The 24,872-nt window shown below is 43.2% G+C and overlaps 1 protein-coding gene across 1 annotated transcript in view; it reads left to right on the top strand.

The window, feature by feature from the left end:
* Positions 1-15,053: 15,053 nt before the first annotated feature.
* Positions 15,054-24,872, top strand: part of Pik3c2a (phosphatidylinositol-4-phosphate 3-kinase catalytic subunit type 2 alpha) — a 95,023-nt gene continuing 85,204 nt past the window's right edge. The window contains exons 1-2 of the mRNA XM_029479584.1: positions 15,054-15,186; positions 15,810-15,898. The gene's annotated coding sequence lies outside the window, so the exon portion shown is untranslated. The remainder of the gene's footprint in view (positions 15,187-15,809; positions 15,899-24,872) is intronic.

The raw sequence follows: 24,872 nt of genomic DNA, 5'->3' as shown, positions 1-24,872 counted from the left end.
TTTGCCTAATTGAGGATTCCTGCCCGGATGAGAAAGGTTAGCTCTGTTCTGCTGCCTCTTCTGTGCCCTTTCTTGCCCTTGGAGTGGGGAAGCAAAGACTTCATGAAGCCTTCAAATTCAACTTACAAAGTACAGATTCACAAAGAAAAAGAAAGTCTGTATGCACAGCATGTGCACATGCAGAAATGCCCAGTGGTGAGCCTCGCAGGAACGTGGTGGATCTCTGTGGACTTGACCCTGTCTCCAAAACATGGTGGAGAGTCAGGAGAATGCTAAACGGCTGCCAAGGAAAGAACATTCCAGCATTCCAAGCAGAGCAGCAAGTGTGGAAGTTATTGGAAGATTTGGCAATACAGAGCGGAAGGAGTGGAAAATAACTTAGAAAGAGGTGGGGGTTGGGGGGAGGCGCCCTATGGGTGAAGGAATGTTAGAATCTATACAAACATGAATTCCAACATCAAACTGATTTCTCAGAGGCACTCAGTGATAGTATTTGAGACAACTCTAGCTCTGTGTCTTTGTTTAGAAGACTCCAACAGTTTACATGGAATAAATCAATTGGTTCAAGTAATTGGGGTGGAAGTGAGAAGATAAGCAGAAGTGGGGTACATAGATGCTAGCCATTGTGATATAGGCAAGCAGTCCTATGCAATAGCTAGACCTGGGCTGTATCCCATTTTGATCTTCCAGGGGTTGGGTAAAAATGGAAAAATCCCAACAATAATGAAAGTCAGTGAACCCGTGACAACAATGAAGTCATTCTTAAGGGAAATATAGCTTCCTGGTAATAAGACCTGAGAGAAATGGTCCCTAGTTATGAGTCACTCTGACACAATGGCCAAAGTCTCAAGAACATGCCTGTAATAAACACTACACTAATAGAACACGTTCAGTTCCAGAAGTGAATAGTACAAGATTCCAAGGGCCAACTAATTTCATGCTACATATGAGGAATGGTATTCTTAATAGCAAGCAAAGTTCCTGGGTTAGCTATCCCTTTGAGGAACCACCAAGAAATATTGAATAAACTACAGTAGAGAATCTGAACTGAGAGAGAGAGAGAGAGAGAGAGAGAGAGAGAGAGAGAGAGAGAGAGAGGGAGAGAGAGAGGGAGAGAGAGAGAGAAAATGCAGATGATTCTTGCTTCCAAATAACCATTGGCTTGACAGTCCATGGAGCTGAAGGTAGGATGACAGTCCCTCAGACCAAAGGCAAGCCTACCTGTATGGTAACTAGAAAGAAAGACCATTCTATTGCCATTTAGACATGAGTATAAACAGTCTATAAGTACGGGTAGGTATGGTGGCTTACTATAGGTGTGAAAAAAACTGAATGGCAATATGACATTAGTTAAGCATGTGGTACATGCAGGTAATCCCAGTATCCAGGCAGCAGAGACTGGGGGACTGCTGTAAGCTCAAAGCCAGTCTAGTGTACATAGAGAGTTTGAGGCCAACCAGAGTTACATAGCGAGACCTCATCTCAAAAATAAAAATAAATACTACCACTGCTATTGATATTGTGATCAAGGGTCCCAGAAATACTTTGAAGCCCGACAAACATAGGGGTGTAGGTCACAGCACTGTAGATAGTCGCATAACTGTGAAATCACTTAAAACTGGAGCCTGAGTAATCAGAAGAAATGAATTTTATAGAACCCATTTGTGATCCCAGTGAGAGCTAACATGAGCTGGATGTTCAGCTTGTGCCAGACACTGGCCAGAGCCCTTTCTGTATATTTGATTGACTGATTGATTGATTGATCGATTGGAGCCAGTTTCACAGGAAGAGAGTCTGAATGTTTAAGAAGTTTAAGAAACTCTGGCAATTCTCATAATTAAGAAAGGTAGGAGTTTGAATCTGCTCCCCACCCAATTTCTGTCCTGGGGTATGTGACCACAACACCCCAATAAGAGGACCATGACAACTGGTCAGGTAGCATAGAGCCCAGAGTTCTCCATGCTAATAAAGTATCTAGGTGGGCTTGCCTGAGGGTTTAGCTTCCCTTCCCGGACGTCCCTTCCTGCGAAAGGTATTTAATCTCTGGTCTACCCTAAGTCATATGCATCCATTTTCTCACCATAAATAAACAGTTTGGACAAACAAGGACTGTCTGTCTCTTTCATCAAGAACCACTGTGAAGGGGAGAAACCTTCCTTACCGACTGCACCACCTAAGTCTCCCACAGAAGGCCCCTCCCCCTGGCCCGGGCTGATCTCAGGCCCGAGGGCCCCCTGTTCTCAATCCCTGACAGTTCCAAGGTTCAGGTCCCTGTTCGGGTGCCAACTGTTGTGGCCTGCCCGCAGTCTACAACACGAACGGTTCAACTGAGAATGGCAGTTCGAGCTGAAAAGAGAGGAATCTAGACAGGGCGGAAGAAAGAATGGGGCCAAGATGATTTCATGTTCAAAGCCTGCCTTTTTAATTCTAACATTCAGTTATAAAGGAAGGGGGAGGGAATTTCCCGCCAAGTAACTCGGGATCTAGTAGCAGGACGAACACGTGTGTGCCTCCAGACAGCAAAGGCAGGTTCCAGCAGTGGGCGTGGCAGCACAAATGAGCAAAAAACTCCACCCTTGAGCAAGCAGGTTCAAGCAGGTGGGGGAAGGGAGACCACATCTGGGTGTTCAGGAGTTAGAGAACCACAGCCTGGGCCCTAGCTTTCACTGTTTCTCACCTGGAGGAACACAGGCTGAGGTCCCTATCTTAGGCACTCCAATGGCAGCAAGGAAGGAACATAGCCTAGTACCCCTGTGTTTCATTTTTCCATCCCGGCAACCCAGTGGGGAGGCGAAATGCAGACCCACATCTGAGGAGCAAAAATGCAAAACGATCTTTCTGTACTTGTTTTAATGTAGGTGTTGGGGGTTGAATTGAGAGCCTTATGTAAGCTACAAAAGCACTTTGTCACCCAGCTGTACCCCTCCAACCCCAAATACTTTCCTTACTCTTTTGTCATCCCCCTGTGTGCTAGATGCTCTAATGATAAGCTTTATAATCTCAGTGACTGAACACAACAGAAATATGGTTTTCTCACATAAACCCAATGAAAGTCAGGTTGCTGTCTTTAATATATTACATCACTCTGAGGCTTCTAGTTTCTATCCTAAAGGTGAAATATATCCAGTTCCACTGGCCAGAATCACCTGTGCACACCTAGGCTGAGAACCCCAGATACACTATGGATCCACAGGAAAAAAAAAAAAAAGATGGCTTTGTCATCAGCCAGACTGCTCCTGTCATGCCAAGAGATCAGTTAGCTCGGAATGTGCTCTTCAGTGCACTGAAAGCACCTTTAGAAAGCTTTGTTTATAGCCTTTTGTTTAAAAAGGGAAGAGAATTATTTCTCCTCATATTGGAAGCCATGGCATTAGTTTGCACTCAGCTGTCACAGTGCTCTACTGTCAGAAGGCATGGCGTGGCTTAGCTTTTGTTTCAGGGCTCCCCTTACCTCCAGACAAGGTCTCCTGTATCCAGGCTATAGGTACATACTGCCTATAGAACAGAGGATGACCTTGAACTCTATATCAAAAAACAATCAAAACGGAACAGCTGTTGTGCTCCATGCATTCCATTGACTTGTTGTCTGGTGTGTGTGCACATCTGTGTGCACGCCTGAGTATCTTTGCCCATGAAGAGGTCACTGGTAGACACTGGGTGTCTTCCTCAGTTGCTCTCCATTTTGATTTTTTAATTTTTATTTATTTTGGGGACAGTGTTTCACTGAACTTAGTGTTTACTCTTGGCTAGACTGCCTGGCCAGTGAGGACTGGGGATCTGTCTGTCTTTGTTCCCTTCCCACCCTGCACTGGGATTATAGACGTGCACTGCTGCACCTGTATTTACATGGAGCCTGGGATCTGAGCTCAGGACATGCTTGCACAGCAAACACTTTACCCACTGAGTCATCTTCCCATCCTTATTTGTTTTTAAGACAAGGTCTCCAGGAGCCTAGACTAGCCTTGAAGTCACTATGAAGCTGAAAATGACCTTAAATTCCTGGTTTTTACCCCAGTTTATACCAGTGCGAGAGGATTATAGGTGGGAGCCACAGATTCCTGGATTATCCTATTATATTTTAATGTACATGTAAAAATATTATTCTGAAAGGGGGTCTTTGGGTCACCTGACAACCCAAAGGATGCATGAAACAGACAGAACAAGGAAAACCTTAATATAGTAGTTGCTTTTTGATTTTTATAAAAAAAACATGGGAGCCAGGCATGGATGCTCATGCCTGTAATCCCAGATTTGGGAGGTTGAGGCAGGAGGAGTTCAAGGCTAGCCTATGCTACACAGTGACTCTAGGATAGTCCAAACTACAGAGTAAGATCCTACCTCAAAGCCCTAAAGTAATGAAGTTTAAAAGGATAGATTGGGAGTTGGGCATGGTGGTGTACACCTTCAATCCCAGCACTCAGGAGGCAGAGTCAGGCAGATCTCTATGAGTTCAAGGCTAGCCTGGTCTTTGTAGTGAGTTCCAGGACACTCAGGGCTACCTACAAACAGAAACCCAATCTCAAAAAAAGGGGAAGGGGAAGGGAGGAGGGAAGGAAGGAAGGACAGAGGGAGGGAGAGATAGAGGGAGGAAGAAAGAAGAAGGAGGAGGAGGAGAAGAGAGAGAGGTTTGGAGGTTCCCTTCTGTGACTGGTTGACCCCACTTATTTTAGGACTGTGACAAAGCATATATTATGTCCATAGCACATCATGGAACAAAGACGCTCCAGGACTCTATTCAATAAGGCAAGACAAAGGGACAAGGGACCCATTATCCCCTCAAGGGACTTGAAGACCTTCCCCTAGCTTTTGCAACAGACTTTTGAGGGACACTGAAGAGCTAAATTTTGGCAGTGGCTTATTGGATTTTATACTTAGGTCCTTACCTCTATATAGTTTTCCTGGATCATTCTCTGAAGTCTCCCCAAGTTTTACAATTGCAGCCTTGGGCCCTATATACCACATTCGTGACACACAGAGTTGATATCCTTTCCTAAACCACATAAAAACACTTGACATTTTCCAACCTCATTTTCTAATTCATGAAGAACCTCAACTCCGTTTTTCTTTTTTACTATTTCGGTTCCAATACAGATGCTTCTCCCACTGGCTCACAAAGCAAGGCTTTGTGACAAGGCCTGGGGATGGGTATCAAACATGAAGAACTTATTTCATTTACTCATTCAAGTTTTAAGGTGTTTTGTTTTGTTTTGTTTTGTTTTGTTTTGTTTTGTTTTGTTTTGTTGAGGATGGTTGCTTTTGCCTGTAATCCCAGCACTCGGGAGGCAGAGACAGGATTGCTGAGACTCTGAGGCCACTCTGGGTCAGAGAGTTAAGCCTCAGGACATCCTTGGCTAGAGAGTGAGACTTTGTTACATAAAATCAACTTGTGTTCTGTGCCAGTTCTAAATACTGAGGAATTAGTGATAAACAAGATGAAGTCCCGGTTGGCATTGAGTTTACTTTCCCATGTAGAAAGAGAAACAACTAAAATAGGAAACTATAAGGAAACAGTCGCTGCTTCCCAGAGCATTAAAGTGCTGTTGCACAGATTAGTGCTCAATGGCTATTTCAGACAGAGTGGTCAGGCCAGTTCTCAGGAAGGAACATTTAGGCAGAGATCTAAAGGATAAAAACCGAAGCCAGCCACCCTCAAGGATCCAGCCTTCCAGGCAAGGGAATTACTAATACGACTGCAGCAGGAATGGAGGCCGATCTGGATGGGAAACTGTGGCCAGAGGTAAACCTGCTGTTTCCATAAGGCTTTGGGAGTAAAGGGAGGGTTATTGTAGGTTGGGGGGGGGGGGGGAGCTTCTGGAGAGTTTGTCTTGGTTCTGTTTTTGTCTGAGACTGTGTCATGCTAGGTAGCCCAGGCTGGCCTCAAACTTACAGCAATCCTTCATCCTTGGTGCTGCCGTGCTGAGTTTACTGGGGGGTTTTAAGCAGTGGTGAGATTTGATTTGTGGTTTTGCTTGGTTAGTTCTTTTGTTATCATTGTGTTTGAGACTCCATCTCATGCAGCCCAGCCTGGCTTTGAGCTCACAGCCATCTCAAGCTCACCAAGCTTTCTTTGTGTTCCCTCTTCTGAGTGTGGGATTGCAGGCATGGACCACTACACCCAGCTTTTCTGAATTCTGAGTTGCCAAGCATTCAAATGCAAAACACAGACAGTCACATAAGGGAGTTCAGAGATATTGGGGACTAGTTGTACAGATGTGAGCATCACTGATCCAGGAGTGGTACTTAAAATGATGGGACTTGATGAATTCGCCCAGTTAGAAGAAATAAACAAAGAAAAAAAAAGAGCTCCAATCTAAGACTCTAGAGCCCTATCTACCATCAAAGGTTCCAATCTAAGACTCTAGAGCCCTATCTACCATCAAAGGTTCCAATCTAAGACTCTAGAGCCCTATCTACCATCACAGGTTTGATAAAGAAGGACCTGGTGGATGACACAGGGCTGCAGAGTCTTGACATGGTGGTGAATGCCTAGAACTCCAGTTACCCAAGAGAGTAAAGACAGGATCATGAGTTCAAGGACACCCTGGGAATATAAAGACTGTTCTAACATGTCAAAAAGGAGAGCTTGGCTAACCCATTGGCTGGCTTCTCTAGCACACGTGCCTCCCTTCAGTCTCTAGTTCTAACAAACAAAAGAGAATTGACTAGCCAGTGTATGAGGAATAGGAAGGGTGGGAAAAACAGTCTGTATATACAAGGCTGAACACTCAGAACTCACTAGATGGTGAGGACTATAATAAAACTATTTGAAAGCATTAAGGATGGAGTAATGGGGCTAGAGAGATAGTTCAGCAGGCTGCTCTACCAGAAGTCCTAGGTTTAGTTCCCAGCACTCACATGGTGACTCACAACTATAACTCCAGTTATGGACACTGATGCCCTCTTCTGGCCTGGAAACAGGGCATATAAGTAGTGTAGCCATAAACATGCAAGCAAAACATCCATTCCTTTTCTTTTTTCTTTTTTTTTAACCAGTCTTTTTTTTAAAGATTTATTTATTTTATATGAGTACACTGTTGTTGTCTTCAGCCACACCAGAAGAGGGCATCAAGTCCCTTTACAGATGGTTGTGAGCCACCATGTAGTTGCTGGGAATTGAACTCAGGGCCTTTGGAAGAGCAGTCAGTGCACTTAACCACTGAGCCATCTCTCCAGCCCCCCACCCCCCCTTAAATGAGTGGTCTTTAAGGATTAAAGAAACAGAATCAGAATCAGGTCTTCAGAAAATGGAGAGATTACAATTAACCACAGTAACTGTATCTTCCCATTAAAAATTAGGATCCATCATATGGGTTAAATTCTATTAACACAGTCATGTGAGTAAGTCTACAAACTTCCAAAGCATTAACTAGTTCAGAGGTAGAACACTTGCTTAGCATACACAAGGCTCAGGATTTTTTTTTTTTTTTTTTTGCCATTAATGAAAGATGGGTTTGCCATTTCACTCAGGCTGGCCTGGTGATTACTTAGCACAGGCTGGCCTTGAACTTGTGGCAGTCCTGACTCAGCCTTCTAAGTTAAGGCTCTAGGTTTGACCAGCAGTACCACAAAATCAGAGCGGGAGGAGAAGGAGGAGGAAGAGGAGGAGGAGGAGGAAGGAGAGGAGGAAGAAGAAGAGGAAGAGGAAGAAAAGGAAGAAGAAGAGGAGGAGGAGAAAGACCTCATAAATATTTAAAACTAAAAAAAAAAAAAACCTATTCATTTTATTTTATGTGTGATTGTTTCGCCTGCATGTATGTCTGTCATCAGAAGCCAGAAGATCCCTTACAACTGGAGTTATGGGTAGTTGTGAGCCACTGCATTGGTCCTGGGAATCAAACCTGGGTCCTCTGAAAGAACAAGTACTCTTTTTTTAATAAAAGATTTATTTTATTTGTATGAGTGCACTGTATCTGTCTTCAGACATCCCAGAAGAGGGCATCAGATCCCATCTGTAATAGGATCTGTAATGTAAGCCACCATGTGGTTGCTGGGAATTGAACTCAGGGCCTCTGGAAGTGCAGTCAGTGCTCTTAACCACTGAGCCATCTCTCCAGCCTATTGCAAGTATCCAAATGGAGGAAATTCCAATTGTCTTCCCTCTGTCTGATACACCAGTCTGTATCTTTTCCTGTCCAATTCCACTCAGTGCCCAGGTTACTTCCTCTAGGCTCCTGCTTGCCCCATCCTTGCTCCTGCTGGTTTAGATGTTATTCCTCTATTAAAAGCTAAAACTCAATTTTTCTTTCTTTCTTTCTTTCTTTTTCAATTTTTCTTTACACTTCTTTTGTTATACTATTTTGTGTATGTGTGTATGATGTGTTGATGTGAGTGTGAACAGAATGTACTGAAAGTTGCAACAAAAGAAGAGCCGGCATTCCAGGAGTGTGCCACCATGTCTAGCTTATGGGGTGCTGGGGCCTCACCCACAGGGTTTGTGCATACTAGGTAAGCGCTCTATCAACAGCTCACAGCCCTAGCCTTCAGTCAGTAATTATCTGAACTCAGCTGAATTTAACAGTGGGACTTTATTGGAACCTCCTGGACACAAGTCCTTGAAGGAGTGATAAAGATCCCACTGCAACTTTGTATCACACACTCCATTCCTGTACTGTTTGTGTTTTATCTTCATTTTTGTTGATCATTGAGCTTGGTGTCAAACATGTCCACTGTAATCTAAGTATATCTCATGCCCCAATTACCAAGACCTCACACTTTAAAATTTAAAAAGCTGTGTGTGTGTGTGTGTGTGTGGCACATGTGTGAATCAGAGAACAATTCCGTGAATTCATTTCTCTCCTTCCCTTTACATGAGTTTTGGGGATCAAGCTCAAGAACTTTAGGCATGTACTGCAAGCATCTTTACCTGCTAAGCCATCTCTCAGACTGATAGGTACATCATTTTACCATCATGTCATATTATTCTATTTCATAGAATGATGCAAGCCATTTCCCTATTGATAGATATTTAAGTATTAGTCAGGGTTATCAAGATGAGCAGAACCAATAGAATTCTATGTGTGTATATGTGTTATGTGTGTATAATGTGTATAATTGTATATATGTGGGTATGTGTGTGTTCTATATAACATATATGCACGTTAGAAGGAAGATTTGGGCCAAACACAGAAAAAAATTTTTAAAGGGGAAACAAAAAGGAGAAAATCCATTATAGATACCCCCAACCGGTTTTTCTCTTAGTTGATTCTTTTTTGTTTGTTTGTTTGTTTGTTTGTTTGTTTGTTTGAGACAGGGGTTCTCTGTGTAGCCCTGGCTGTCCTGGACCTCACTCTGTAGACCGAGCTGGCCTCGAACTCAGAAATTCACCAGTCTCTGCCTCCCAAGTGCTGGGATTAAAGGCATGCACCACCACTGCCCAGCTTCTTAATCAATTCTTGACCCAGTCAAGTTGACAAGATTTATCATTACAGGTTATTTTCACTCTTTGCATGCCATACACTTTGAATTGAATTGTTTTCCTTGTAGATTCAAATCCATGGTGCTAACACTTAAAGGTCTTAGAATGTATGCTTATTTGTGAACAGGACCTTTGTAGAGGGAGGTCAGGATAAACTGATGTCTTTAAAAGACATTGGAGATATGGCTCAATGGTTAAGAACACTTGTTGAACCCCAATGACCCATATACAATGCCCTTCTGATTTTCCTACCTGTGTGTTCTCCTTCTGTTGAATATGGGCCATGCTTATCCACTCATAAGGAATACAGTCTAGGAGAAGTGACAGGGTGACACCAAAATACTAGTCCTCGCATAGTCTTGTTCTCTCACACCTTGTTGTTTTTGAGACAGAATGTTGATACCTATTCCTGACTTTTCTAGAACTTGTTTGAGAGTCCAGTGGCCCTAAACTTGTAGTGATCCCAGGGAAGCCAGCGCTATGCATGCCCTTTCACTGCCTCATGAAATATTCTTCCATATGGTCTCTCCCCCTTGCCCATTAAGCCATTAAATGATGAGACTGATAGCTGAAGGACCAACCTGAGCAAGGCTTACATTCCAGATCCAAAGAAAATATGAAAGGCATGTTCCTTTAAGCTGCTTAGTTAGAGTATCAATAAACATGGAGGCCAAAGATAACTAGCAATCTTCCATCTTCCCTATGCATCTCTCTTGGGCCTCCAGAGTTATTTGGAAAGATCTCTATGAATGATCATCCCATGCGACCTAAGTCACTCTCCCCAGCTGGACTGTCTCCTAAAACAGAAACCCTGGTCTAGTCAGCATAGTATTTACTGTGTCTTATGCAAAGTCCAAGGCACAGATATTTGTCCTCATTTCCAAAGTAGGCTACTTGAATTCTCTCCAGCCCCATCTATGGCATTTTCCCGGCACTATATGGAATCTTCAAAAAAGTACAACTATGTCCATTTGAGAGCTTGAAATCCAGTGTCTGACTATGCAGGCTTAGTTGACTGGTAACTCGCTATGTAGACCAGGCTACTTAAAACTCTGAGATCCATCTGCCTTTACTTCCCTAGAATGGCGATTTGAATAAGTATGGTCCCCATAAACTCATGTGTTTAAATGCTTGGCCTATAAGGAGTGACACCATTAGGAGGTGTGGCCTTGTTGGAATAGGTGTGGCCTTGTTAGAGAAAGTATATTACTGTAGGGGAAGGCTTTGAGGACTTAGATGCTCAAGCTATGCTCACTGTGGTACATGGTCTCCTGCTACTGCATACAGATCAGGATGTAGAACTCTCAGCTCTTTCTCTAGCACCATGTCTGCCTGCCCACTGCCATGCTATCCACCATGATGATAATGGACTAAACCTCTAAAACTGTAAGCTAGCTCCAATGAAATGTTTTCCTTTATAAGAGTTGCTGTGGTGATGGTGTCTCGTCACAGCAAAGAGCCCCTAACTAAAACACCCAGTGTTGAGATCAAAGGGATGTACCTCCACACCCAGCTAACTTTTAAAAATTTTCATTTCATTTTAAAAAGTTGTAAATTATATGGTGTTTTATTTCTGCATGAGCCTGTGCTAAATGTGTATGGACACCCAAAGAGGCCAGAGGTATCAGAGCTCTTTGAGTTACAGGCAATTGTGAGCCGTCTGACAGGGTTACTGAGAACTGACCTCAAGTCCTCTAGAAGAGTATTGCACACTCTTATCCATTGAGTCTCCTCTCCAGTCTCCAAATAGTTTGGCGGCGGGGAGGAGGGAGGAGGAGAGGGGAGGAATGTTTGTTTTGCTTTTGAGACAAAGTCTTATATGATCCAGGCTGGCCTTAAACTTTTGAGCCTTCTGCCTCTCCTTCCCAAGTGATGAGATTACAGGTGTATACTATCATTTGTCAAGACCTAAATTTTTTTTTAAAAAAATTTATTTAGTTTATGTATATGAGTACACTGTCGCTGTTTTCAGACACACCAGAAGATGGCATCCAATCCCATTACAGATGGTTGTGAGCCACCATGTGGTTGCTGGGAATTGAACTCAGTGTTCTTAACCGCTAAGCCATCTCTGCAGCCCCAAGACCTAAGTTTTTAACACTGTCTCTAAGCCCCAGCATGAGATGTTTGTTTTTACTCATTACGGAAACAAGAGTCACTTCCCTCTTATTCCCACTGTAACAATGACATTGGCCTTTCAGTTCCTCTGCTGAGCTTTGCTCCTCCTCTTTGCACACAGTTCCCTCTGTGTAGGCTTCCCTTTGTCCCTCCATTTCTTCCTCTTCCCTCCCACCTTTTGAGAAGGGTTTTAAGCTGGAGAAAGGACCCAGCTGTTAAAGCTACACTCGCCACCAAAACTATGAGCTCATGTATCATGTAACCCAGGTTGGCCTTGACAAGTAGCCAAGGCTGGCATGGCACTTCTAATTCTCCTGACTCTGTCTTCTAAGGGCTAGGACTACAGATGTGTGCCAGCATGTCCAACCTCCTTAATTTCTACTCAGCTCAATGACACTTCCTAGAGAAGGCCTTCCTGCTTTTCACTCTAAATCAAAGAACACTGTAATTTTCCTTCACTGCTTATCGCAATTGAGAGTAAATGATCATTTCATTGGGTACTTAGTGCTTGTCTCCCATGTGCTCCAAGCTCAGAGGACAGAGATAGCCTTGTTGCCCAGCGTATCCTCGGCATAGAGCTGTGGTCGAGACACTCGACAGAAGGTCAGGGTTCAGCATATCCTCCCTATGCTCCCTCAACACCCAGTCCCCTCTTTGGATTAAGGCAAGCATTGATTCCTTTCACGAACTTCTATGGTTTACAAATTCACTATTCTGAGTGTCACTTATCCGTGTCAATGTTATTTGCCATAGTTGATGATTTCTAAAGAGTCTAGAGTCAGGATTGGAACCCGGAGTCTTATACATCGGAGGCAAGTGATATGCCACTGGGGTACATCTATTTTTGGAAACAAGAGTCTCACTGTGTGGCCTAGTTATTCAACTCTGTCCTCTACTCCCAAGTACCGGGATTATAGGTGTGGGTCACTGTGCTACTCAGAGACTCCATATACATGCAAAGGATTTATTTGGTCAAGTTGGTGATCTACTTGCCTTTGCTGGGTGCTGGACTTCCAGGGGTGCACAACCATGCCTAGCTATTGATGGCCTGTTAAAATTTAAGGGCAGTGAGAGGGTTAAAAAGGTTGGGCTATGTGGTAAGATCTGGGTTTGGACTGGTTTTTTTTGTTTGTTTGTTTGTTTGTTTGTTTTTGAGACAGGGTTTCTCTGTATAGCTCTGGCTGTCCTGGAACTCACTTTGTAGACCAGGCTGGCCTCAAACTCAGAAATCTGCCTGCCTCTGCCTCCAGAGTGCTGGGATTAAAGGCATGCACCACCCTGGACTCTTATTTAATAGCTGGGTGGCTTTTGGCAAATTGCTTTTCTCTCTGGTCCTCAAAGTGCTCAAGTATAAGTCAAGGACATAATGGCCCCTTTTCATTCAGGTTGTGGGTGGGATTCAGTAAGGCAATCCAAAGAACTGGGTCTGGTTTCAGAAAATGCTCAATAAATGTCAGCCATTCTTTTTATATATGGTAAAAGAGAAAGGGTCCCTATTTCGTACTTGGTACTGGAAGAAGTTGGGGGGTATTGGCTATGCCATGAAGTTCTCTGTGGGAAGTTAAGGTTGGAGCAGTTTAAAATGTAATGCAACCCCTTAATTCTTTTTTTCTTTTTACTATCAAGTCTTAAAATTGAAGCCAGTAGGAGAGAGTAGCTGTTAGCTAGTGTCTAATCGGTCTCAAAGGACAGCAGCAAGGTCTGCACTTTCTTTACAAGCCTGTTCGCATTGTTTAACAACCATCAGCAGGCACCACTGCCAGACAGAGGAGGGGGCTGAGAGAGGGCCCCTAGCCCAGCTTCTTGACACCCAGCAATTTGCAATTGGAAGCTACCTAAGTCTTTAGCTTCTCAGTCTACTGCACTTCCTAGGTGACCAGAGCCTACCTGTGGGGCCATACAAAAGCCAAAATAAATGAGAAAGTCAGAATTTCAACAAGGATTTGTTTGAGTCAAACCAGGGAGGGCATAAGCTACCAGGAACCAAAAGAAGATAGTTCCCTTTCTCTCTCAGAGAGATGAGAGAGAGAGAGATAGAGAGATAGAGATAGAGAGAGAGAACCAAGTTATCTTCCCATAAGACTCAGTGTTTTCTTTTCTTTCCTAAAGGCACACTCTGTTCTCCAGCAGAAGGTAGGAAGCCAGTCCTGAGAGAATTCCTTTTCCTCACCCTTTTAAATCTTGAGGAAGAGCTGCCAAGTGTATAAATTCCTCCTTTGATGAGAAGATAAAGCAGAACAATGCTGTAGAGCTGAGCAGATTCCTAAGGGACATTCCTCTGGGGTGTGTAAGCTGGCGTGGAGGTGGGGCTGGTGGACAGCTAGGGGCGGGGGGGGGGGGGGGGTACAGCCAGAAGTTGCTCCTAGACTTCTCCCTAGGATTGCCTTTCCTTTTTGCTTTCAGCTAGTGCTGGAGACTGAACCTACTTAGGTGCACTGCCACTGAGCTAGGTTGTTTGTTTGTTTGTTTGTTTGTTTTTGGAGACAGGTCCTGAACTGCTGAGCTTTAGAGTAATCTTCTGTCTTAGCTTCTGCTTGGACTACAGGAAGATGCCACATTCTCATATTCCCTTCCCTCCCCTCCTTCCCTGTCCCCTTCTCCCGCTTCCCCCTCAAGCAGAACTTCATCCAGTCTCTAGAAGTGCAAGCGTGTTTATTTAAACGAAAAGGATCAGAGGTCTCTCCTCTCTTACTAAAGGAAAGGGGGAAATGCTGGGAATACACTTCGAAATCCCAACCCAGGCAGACTCTGCCAGTTTACGTTGCCATTCCTCTCCTCCGACAGTTACCGACAGTCGTCTTTTGCAATCTGTAAAACGGGAATAATTCTCCCATCTGCTTCACAGTTTTGAATCAGACAACAGAGTGCTAAACTCTTTACAAGCCCAATTGCAGTCCGCGCTCACGAGGAAGGTATGATTACTATGGGGCCTGGGTGTGATGTCTGGCCGAGCGCTGTTATTACCGGGCTAACCTTGCCCACCTGGCCGCGGCGGGGCTGTCAGCAAACACCAAGGCGAGAACGCCGCACGCACGCATCCACCCTTTCCAGGGCCCACACGACGAGCTAATTGCAAAGTTCGAAGCACCTGAACGTCCGCGAGAGCTCGCCGACCGCTGGAGGGAATGAAAGATTTCGTCTCGACTGTTCTTTTTCTGTCTTCCAAACCAAGCTAATCTCTGGGCGGCCTGGAGCCAAAACCTCAAACCAGGCAACCGCAAGCCAGAGATCAGCGGCGCGCGGTGCTGGGACAGGGCCCGGGAACAAAGGGCGCTTCGGAGCTCGAGGCCGGCCAGGAGGAGTCCCGGGGTAGCCTCCCCGAGAGGCCCCTGGCCGGCCGCGCCTAAGACACCCATTCCCCGGGGCAACCCCTCCAGCCCGCAACCTCCCCGCTGCTGCCTTCCAAGCCCCGCCTGCGCCCCGCCCGCCTTCTCAGGTAGGCCATCCGCGTCGGCCAATCGCAAGGCGCTCAAGCACGGGGGCGGTGCTTGTACCATCGGAAGTGACGTGCAGTGCTCGGCTGGCCGCGGAGTCAGTCGAAGCTCTCCTCAGCGGCCGGCTGAGCCAGCTGAGGCGGGAGAAAAACATGGCTCGGACCTTGGAGGGCGCGAAGGGTCGGGTTGCGGTGAAGACCAAGACTCCCGCAGCGTGAGGTGAGGGGCGGCCGGTGCGTGCGGAGCGGGGCCTGGCTCTGCGCGGCCGCCGAGGGACTCAGAGGGGAGGGACCCGGCCGCCGTGCCCCTTGGTCACTCCATCCTCTCTGACTCCTTCCTCGGGGCCCCGTCCCCCACCCGACGGTCGCCAGCGCCCCGCGCCAGGCCCCTTTGTCGCGGGCCGCCGGACGCTGCTGTCCCTGGGGGGGGGGAGGGGAAGCCACCCCACGGTCCCCCGGGACAGCGAGGGAGCCGCGGTGGCGGTCCCAGGCTCCTGTCCCGACTGTTCTGGAGAGTGGCTGTTGAACTTCTGCTATGGCCTTTTCCTTCTCCTCTCCCAGCTCGGTTTTTAGAGCCTCGGGTGGTTCTTTTTCTTCTCCTGAGACCCTTCACCTCGTTACCTTAAAACAAAAATCCAGAATCTGCTTGCTTTGGGAACGCAGTTGATATTTGTGTATATTTAGTGCATCATCTTTCTGCTAGGGTATTAAAATAAGAATATTTAACTCTTCCTGAGTGACTGAGGAACAAGAAATAATTGAAGAGGAGGGGAGTGTATACGGTAGTTCTTTCCCCGTGTTGTCCTGATAGAAGAAGTCCTAATTATTATATTTTTATTTTAGCCAGTGGGTGTTTGAATTCAGTGACACGAAGGAAGCATCCCTGTTTGAACAAGATTACTTATTAAAGAAGTATCCCTAAATCTTTCCAGGTAGGTGTCAGGAAGCATACAGCCTTGGGGGGAAAAAAATCACTGAATGTGGAACATCTCAAGCCACAAGGACAGAAAATAAAAGGCTATTCTTAGGGAGTTGGTGAAGTAGTGTTGGGGAAGAGAGGCTGCGCAGAGGTCCTGGAACACTGGTTCCAGGGAAGACTTTGTACTCTTGCCTCCCTGATGGTTCATTCTCCACGAGAAACTGTTAAGTAGCTCTGCTGTAATCGGAGTTGGTTATTCAAGGTTACAGACCACGCTGAAGTGCCTTGGTTGAAATTTTCAAGTTCTTGAAACTGCCTGCAAGTTTGGCATTCGGTGTTTTGAATACTGAAAAGCATTGTAACGGATATAGAGATATTTGTTAACTCAAGCTTAGTTTCCAAGTGATTTTTAACATAGATACATAATAAATACAGCACTTCCACAGAGTCCCATGGGTGCTGGCGGAATTCATTTTGAAAGCAGTTTGTCTTGTAAAAACCTCCGTTGTCTTGAGCATGGTGGTGCACCCTATAATTGCAATGCTTGTCTGCACTGCAGAGCACTGGTAGGAGAGTCACATTTAAGGTCCGCCTAGGCTACCTAGTGAGACACTGTCTCTAAAAATGATAATATAAAGGAAGCAAAGCTGGGTTAGGATTGGTGTACATGTTGCTTGCAGTCTAACTTGCAAACATTATACTTTAGTGGTCTCAATCTTTTTTCATTTTTATAGAGCTCAAAGGTTGACTTGTTTGCTTTCAGGATTTTAGAAACAACTTTCTGTAATTAGCTGTGTAAGTGTATAATTCTTTGTTGCATCTATTTAGAGCTCCAAATTTTTCCATTCAGTTTTATGTTGCTGTGTACATTTCTGTGCCCAAGAGTAAATCTGGCATATTGTTTGGAATGTAATAAGTTCGGCACATTCAGTGCATTTCTACCTAAAGACAGGCTGTTTCTAAGAGCTCAGAGTTTGCCTCACAGCATCACATCAACCCTTCAGATCAGGAGAGGTGCAAAGCACTTTCTTAAATGCTTTAACCACATTACCTGTAGAGATGAGCCCGAGCTACAGAAGACTGTCGCCAAAAACAAAAATCAAAACAGCAAAAGTTCTGTGAGCTGGGGTATAGCTAAGGAAACTTGTCTAACCACAGGCCCTGGTTTGATTCTCAGCACTTTCAGAATGAAGTTACCTTGCTTTATTTAATAAGACAACTTAATCTGTTTTACTAATTGATCATATTTCCAAGACAGGCAAATACTGAAGATATTTTAGTGTGCTGAATTTACAGAATTTGATGATTTGTTTAATCTGGACACACACACCCTACCCTCCCAGTACTAGGGATTAAACCTAGGGCCTAAGCAAGCATTCTACCACTGAGCCATATCCCCTTTAGTTTGGTGGTTTCATTTGACAGTTGTAAACTGTGGAGGGAGGAGGAAAAGAGAGAAAGAAAGCAAAGTAGAAATTGTTCAATCCACCTAGGAAGACAGGTTAGCCAGTTGGTTATAAAGACAGTGGTGAATTCAAAGTTCCAAAGAAGGATGTGATCTCCTGGGTTGGGAGGTAAAGAAATGAGCAGGTCTGATGAGAAAGATCATGCCCAAAATGAGGCTTACAGAATGAGTTCTTTCTATTAACAAGGGCAACATGGGTAAAGGTGATCAGATCCTAAGCTTTCTTGCAAGTGGTAAGGTAATTGAGAAAAGTGCCTAAAAGCTCTGGTATTTATTCAATAGTATTTATATACAATATTCTTTTAGCAGGAATCATGGTCACACTTGGAAATTCTGCTCTCAATAGGTGTCTTCCACATTGTTCATAGGACTATGGTTGAAGCTAAAAGAAACCTCTTGATTTTCCTTGCTTATGTGGGAGTCACAATTTTGTTTGTTTCCTTGTTTGCTTTTGTTGTTGTTATTTTGAGACAGGGTCCCTCTGCATATCTCTGGTTATCCTGGAACTCACTACATATATTAGGCTGTCCTGGACCTGTCTCTGTCTCCAAGTGCTGAGATTAAAGGCCTGCACCAGCACATCTGGCCATGAAGTCACAGTTTTTATATCTTTATTTTGTGCATTTGTGTATACCTTTTATCTTTTTTGCAATGTTTCTTTATTTAAATTTTTAATTTCACATATATATTTATTATATATTATATAATGTTATATATAATATATATATATGTGTATATATACTATGATATTTCCATCTCCACCCCTGTTAATCCTCTGTTATTTCTATCCTTCCCAGTGAACCTCTTCTTCCTCCCAACAACTTCCATGTCTTCCTTTTTCCCTTTTGTGAAAATTTTAATTAAGGTTGTCTGCATGAGTGTGGATGGGTGGTTATTTACTTAAGTAGAGACGGCTAGCTAGGGGTTGCACCACTGAGGAATATGACTTCCCACCCCTGGCAACCATTCTTATAGCTCCTTGAGAGTGGGGCAAGTTTATGAGTCCCTTCCAAATCCATGATAGAATGTTAATGGGCCCAGTCTTATGCAGGTCTTGTGCCATGCTTCTGTGAGTAATGGATACAGCAGCCGTGTCACGCCCTGAAGACTGTTTTACAGTATTCCCTCCCATATTCTGGCTCTTAAATTCTTTCAGCCTTTCTTCCTCGTATTACCTGAACTTTGGAGTGGTGGTACTGATGTCTTGTTTAATTCTGAACCCTCAGCAGTCAGTTGTTTTCAGCACATTAACTAGTCATATAGCTCTTCATAATTTACATCCACTGTAAACAGAAGCTTTCTTGACCTACACTGAGAATAGCACTACAGCATAAAGATCTAGAAGTTAGTTCAGTACTCTGTCCACTTAGCAAAACAACAGTAATAGGTTCCTCTCCTTGGGCTTGTGACCTCTCTTTCCATTTACAGTACAAGTACAAGCATGAATTCCAATAGAGTGGGCCTCAAATCCAATTAGAAGCAGTTGGTTGTCCCCATAACAGCTGTGCTGGCTAATTTGCCTCAACAAAGCAGGCTGAGCAAGCTATGGGGAACAAGCCAGTCAGTAATCAGCACCCTCAATGGCTTCTGCATCTGCTCCTGCCTCCAGGTTCCTACCTGTTTGAGTTCTTGTCCTGCCTTCCTTCAGTGGTGAACAGTGATTTGGAAGCATAAGCCAAATAAGCCCCCTAACCCCCATCTGCTTTTTTGTTCATGGTGTTTCATCGCAGCAATAGTAACCCTAACTAAGACAACAGCCATGCCACTATTGCACCAGTGGGCACATCTTGGCCAGAAGATTGGTTTATAGCTCACAGGATTCATAGCAGATAAGGGTGTTGATGAGATTTCTCTTCTAGTAACCTGCACAATGCCTTTTGACATCATAAAAAATAGGCAGCAAGGCAGAAGTTTCCAGCTCAGTTCTAGCTTGATGTTTGCATGTCTTGCAACCAGAAGTGTTTTCTGTCTTTAGCAATAGTGACTTATTACTTAGGTTTGCAACCAAGAGCAATAGCAATAGCCTGTATTAGGGGGGAGCAGGAAGGGGAGCTTTGGGTACTTTCTTATCCCACAAACCTATTAAGGGGTATATTACACCATCCCTGGCACTAGGATTTTTGTTTGAAATTGGTGGGACATTATTCACTTGGGATCTTACTATGTAGCCCTGGTCTGGAATTTGCCACATTGAGAAGCCTCAAACTCGAGAGATCTGCCTTCTACCTCCTGACTGCTGGAGTTAAAGGCAAGTGCCACCGTGCTTAGCCTATGTTTTCTTTCTGATGTGATAGATTAAAAAAGAACAAGATATACACAGTTAAAAGGGATATAAATACAACTGTGAACTACCTGATTTCCTTTTTGCTTTTCTAGGTAGGGTCTCATGAAGCCTGTGCTGGCCTCAGATTGTAGCAAAGGAGGACCTGGAAGTCTAGCTCTTCCTGTCTTCTATCTACCAAGGGTTAGGATGGCAGGTACCAGCAGAATTGATCTTGCATTTCTTTTTTATCTATTTGGATACAAAATAAATGGAATTTTAAAACACTTTTTAAATAGATTTGAAAGCAGTTTTTGTTGGCTTAGCTGTAGATCTTTGGATTTTGAGAATATATTAAAATACTATTTAATTGTGCTTTCTGAAAGTCATACTGTGAGATGGAGTAATATACTTTAGCTCAGATTGGCCCAGATCACTATATAGGCCCAAGTGGCCTTGAATTCATGGTAGTCCTTATGTCCCAGCCCTTCAAGTACTGCTTTATGGACGTGAAGCACTATACCTGGCTTTATTATTGAGATCCAGTCTTCCTATGTAATTCAGGTTGCCAAGGAACTAACTTGCTGGCCTGCCTCAGCCTCCTAAGTACCTGGGATTATAGGCATGCACCACCATACCTAGCTTAACAGTTACACTATAGGGAAAAAAAAAATTTGTTTCACTTAATTTGGTATACATTGAAATTTGTTAGAAACAGACACTAGAAGTAGCTAACTTAGACCCCGTGATTCTCAATCTGTGGGGTGCAACTCTTTTGAGGGTTGAATGACCCTCTTTCACAAGGGCCACCAAGACATCAGAAAACACAGATATTTACATTGCTATTCATAATAGCAACAAGATTACATTATAAAATAGCAACAAAAAATTTTATGGTTGGGGGGTCATTACTACATGAGGAACAGCATTAGGGCTGCAGTATTAGGAAGGTTGAGAATCACAAACTTAGACCAACAACATAAGAGCCTGATATTTGCATTGATTGTTGATTATAGTTTAAGTAATGGCTTTAGTCATCAAGATTAAATAAATAGTGAAGATTCTTGTTTTCTTGGAGAAGAAAACTGAAGTGTAATTATATTCGGACTTATTTAGCATAGTGTCTAGAAAGGCACTGTTTGCACCCAGGTCCTGCAATACTGCTCCAGTGTTCTTTTCATTGTGTTTCCTAAATTGCTGTTTGAATGTTTACATAAATAACGTGTAGCACAGTTGTGGAGTATTTTTCAAAGAATGAGCAAGTTTATAGTCCAACCTGGAAAGACCAATTATAATCCATATGACAACATTTTTCTGAGATAGGGCCACAGCATACAAACTGGCCTTGAATTTGCTATGTGGCCTTGAACTCTTAATCTTCCTGCTTCTACTTCCCAAGTACTGGCATTACAGGTGTGCACAGCTGATTTCCTGCCTGCCTGCCTGCCTGCCTGCCTGCCTGCCTGCCTGCCTGCCTCCCTCCCTCCCTCCCTCCCCTATCAAGACAGGGTCTCAAAAGTATAGCCTATGCTGGGCTTGAACTTAGATTAATCCTATTGTCTCAGCTTCATGAGTGTTAGAGTTACATTGTAGGCCACTTACATGTATCTAAGAAATCATCATTAAAGTCCCGCTGTGTAATGAGAAAACAAGGCAAAATCACAATCTTCTTTCCAGATGAGAGGAAATGAATGAGAGGAGACACCCAAGTGGAGATCAGGGTTGGTAATGCCTTCTGTTGAGAAGGGAATGGCACAAGAGTGATTTTTGTTTCAAAAAAAGCAGTCTACTTAGAAGTCAGGAAAATACTTTTCAAATGTTCTATTTTCAGTTTGGGAGAGTAAGTAAACATGTATGCTCTTCCTACAAGATAAGCTCTGATGGAGACCTAACTATTCTTAGAAACGAAACCACAATGCTGTGAGTAACCATAACTGCATTGGTTTATTTATTAAGTCACTTTATATATCTTCATAGTAGAATTTATAACTTCTTAAAAATCACTTCATAGTTTACTGTATAAATCAGTTTTAGACTACAGTGCTAAGAGGGAAAAGGGTAGGTTTTAGCTCCAGGGAATATGCAGTGTTCTCCTCTCCTCTCCTTTCCTCTCCTCTCCTCTTCTTTTTGGAGGGAGTGGGAGACAGATTTTCACTGGCAACCTAGAGTAGACTTGAACACCCTCCAATCCTTCTGCCTTAGTCTCGGCATGCTGAAATTACATGTGTGTATCCCATATCTGACTTGGAATGGCCCTCTTTTGTCAGAATAGACCTCCTCCCTTCCTCCCTTTGCATGTTAGATGAGTATTCTGTCATGGAGTTTTCAGACTAGATTTTGTGCGTGCTGAGCTAAAATGCTTGGTATGACAGTGCTTGCTTTTTTTTTTTAAGTTGCGAGCTCTCTCTGTAGCTTAGGTTGGCCTTAAATTTATGGCATCCCTGCTTCCAGCTTTGTAAGTGCAAGGATTACAGAGTGTGAACCACTACATATGCCCCACTAACTGCAGTTGCTCTTTTTGCCCCACTCATAGTTTCTGAAGTATGTTTTACATATAAAAATCCATAAATCTATTTATCTAGACATCTGGGCATCCAAACTGAACACTTCTTTTGATTATGGAAAATAGCAGTCACAGAACTGGCACAACAGCAGTTAGGACAGAGAATGTGGGACTGGGGATGTGGCTCCATTGCTAGAGTGATTGCCTATAATTTATGGAGTTCTGTGATCAAGCTTGATGGCTTACACCTGAGGTCATAGTGCTGAACAGATGAGAGGCAAGAAGATCAGGAGTTTATGGTTATCCTTTGCTGCTTAGTGTAGTGAGTCTGGGGCAACCTGAGCTATACAAGGATGCTGTCAGCAAAGAGAGGAGGGAGGGAGGAAGAAACAGACAATATTTTCATCTCTTCAAAAAGATTGTTTTGGGTTTTTTGTTTTTGTTTTTTTGTTGTGTTACAGTCTAGTTTTGTAGATGAAACTGGCTTTGAACTCTTGATCCTCCTGCCTTAGCCTCCTGAGAGCTAGGATTAAAAGCATGTGACTCTGGACTCCAGTGGGCACATGATACTGGGGCTTCAACCCAGGGTCTGGGGTCTATTAGATAAGAACTATACCCTCAGTTCTCTGTCTCTCTGTCTCTCTACCTCTCACCTCTCACACATACACACACAGAGACAAACATTTGCCCATTTACAATTTAGTGGCATCAGTTATTATGTTGTCTATTCCACTGTCTATTTCAAAAAACTTACCTACTGCAAAATGAGACTGCCCATAGAGTAATAACTATCCATGCTCCTACCTCCTGAATCCCTTAATAACCATTACCCAACTGTCTGTCTCCCTATTTTCTTATTCCACGTATTTCCTGAGTGGAAATAGACAGCATTTGTGCCTTTTGTTTGGTTTATTTCACTTAGTATAATGCTCTTAAGGATCATTCATGTTACAGTATTCTTCATTACTTTTTATGACTAGATGATATTCTGTTCTGTGCATATGCCACATTTTGTATATCCATGCAATGATAGATACTTGGTTATTCCCACCTATTGGCAATTGTAAATAATAGTGTTTATACCAAGATTGCACAGTTTGGTCATCACAGTGTCCTTTAAACAGATTGATGTGTAAATTAAGTCTGGTTTTGGTGCTTTTGAGTATGAGTAGAATTGCTAGCTCAAACAATAATTATGTTTACATTTTAAAGGAAGCACACAAAAGCGTTTTTTAGAGTGGCAGCACCTTTTTGTATCCCTTACCAGCAAAATATGAGTTTCTGCATATATTTGCCACTACTTCATATTTTCCATTAAAAAATTATAGTTATCATGTAGATTTGAAGTGTGTCTGGTTGTAGATTTGTATCTCCTTTCTGACTGATGTTGTTCAGCATCTTTTCATGGGCTTGGACTTCTTAGTGTTTAGAGCACATTGATGCTTATTTTATTTTTATTTTTATTAAAGTTTATTTATATGAATACACTGTAGCTGTCATCAGACATACCAGAAGAGGGCATCAGATCCCATTACAGATGGTTGTGAGCCACCATATGGTTGCTGGGAATTGAACTCAGGACCTCTGGAAGAGCAGTCAGTTCTCTTAAACACTGAGCCATCTTTCCAGCCCCCTCGATGCTTATTTTAATGATTGGACACACACATGCACACATACACATATACACACATACACACACATGTATCTATATGTAAACATACATTCTTCATGCATGATTGGTAAGCTTATCAACTAAAAGCCACATTCCCAGCTTGACTCAGTTTTTTATTATTACTGTTTCTTACTTTGTAATTCTTAGTTGTATTTCTGTTCTAATTTTTCTCTTCTTTTAAGCTATGTTGGAAGTGAAGGAATGTACTGTAACATTTAGCACAAAAGATTTACTGTTATTTGTCATTGAAATACTGGTAATGGTAAAGTATATTTAATGATTCATGTCAAATGAATGAACAGAAAAGTAGTTCAAAGTTCAGTAATTATCTCCACCATGAACCAAGTTGGATTGCAAGCTTTGAGGTCAGCATGTTGCCTTTCAGAAGAAGCTTCTTTCTGTAGCTGGGCCTTCTCTTCCTTGAGCTTCCCCCACTCATATATAGTAGATCCCTGTCTAGACACAGAAGGTTGTTGTGGCTGGGTGCCCTGGATGTTTAGAATGTTGCTCTTAAGGGTTTGAGAGTGGAACAAAGATTAGTGCTTATTAGGTTACAGTATAACCATTGTTTTAGTCATGACTTAAGCTCATTATTAGTATACTTGTACAAAACATTTTGAATTTTAAATTTTAAAAATATGGGCTGGCAAGAAAGCCTAGTGGGTAAAGGAGCTTGTCACCAAGCGTGACAACCTGAGTTGGATCCCTGGGACTCATGTGGAGAGAGCCAATTCCTAAGGTGCTATGGCCTGAGTACTCCTACACACCTCAAACACACACACACATATCATCATCATCATAACTATATTTAACTGAATAATAACTGAAATAATTTAACTGAAATAAAGACAGGCAAGATTAGTTACCTTCCACTTTATTCTTGAACTTCTGTGCTCCTCTATTTACAGTTTGTTTGGCAAGCAGTTTACTCACTTGAGCCATCTCACTGGCTCTCACCTGGCAGGCACTGGAGCTCTGGAGAGCCTTTGCCTGCATTTTGGTCTTTTTGTTTGTTTTCCTCCTTTTGAGACAGGGTTACACTATCTAGTTCCTGGCTGGCCTGGAACTGTAGCAAGCAAGTGGAGCA

Source organism: Mus caroli, chromosome 7 (assembly GCF_900094665.2).
Source record: "Mus caroli chromosome 7, CAROLI_EIJ_v1.1, whole genome shotgun sequence".
NCBI classification, from domain to species: domain Eukaryota; kingdom Metazoa; phylum Chordata; class Mammalia; order Rodentia; family Muridae; genus Mus; species Mus caroli.
Note: the sequence above shows the minus strand (reverse complement) of the source record. Positions and strands in the feature narration are given on the sequence as shown.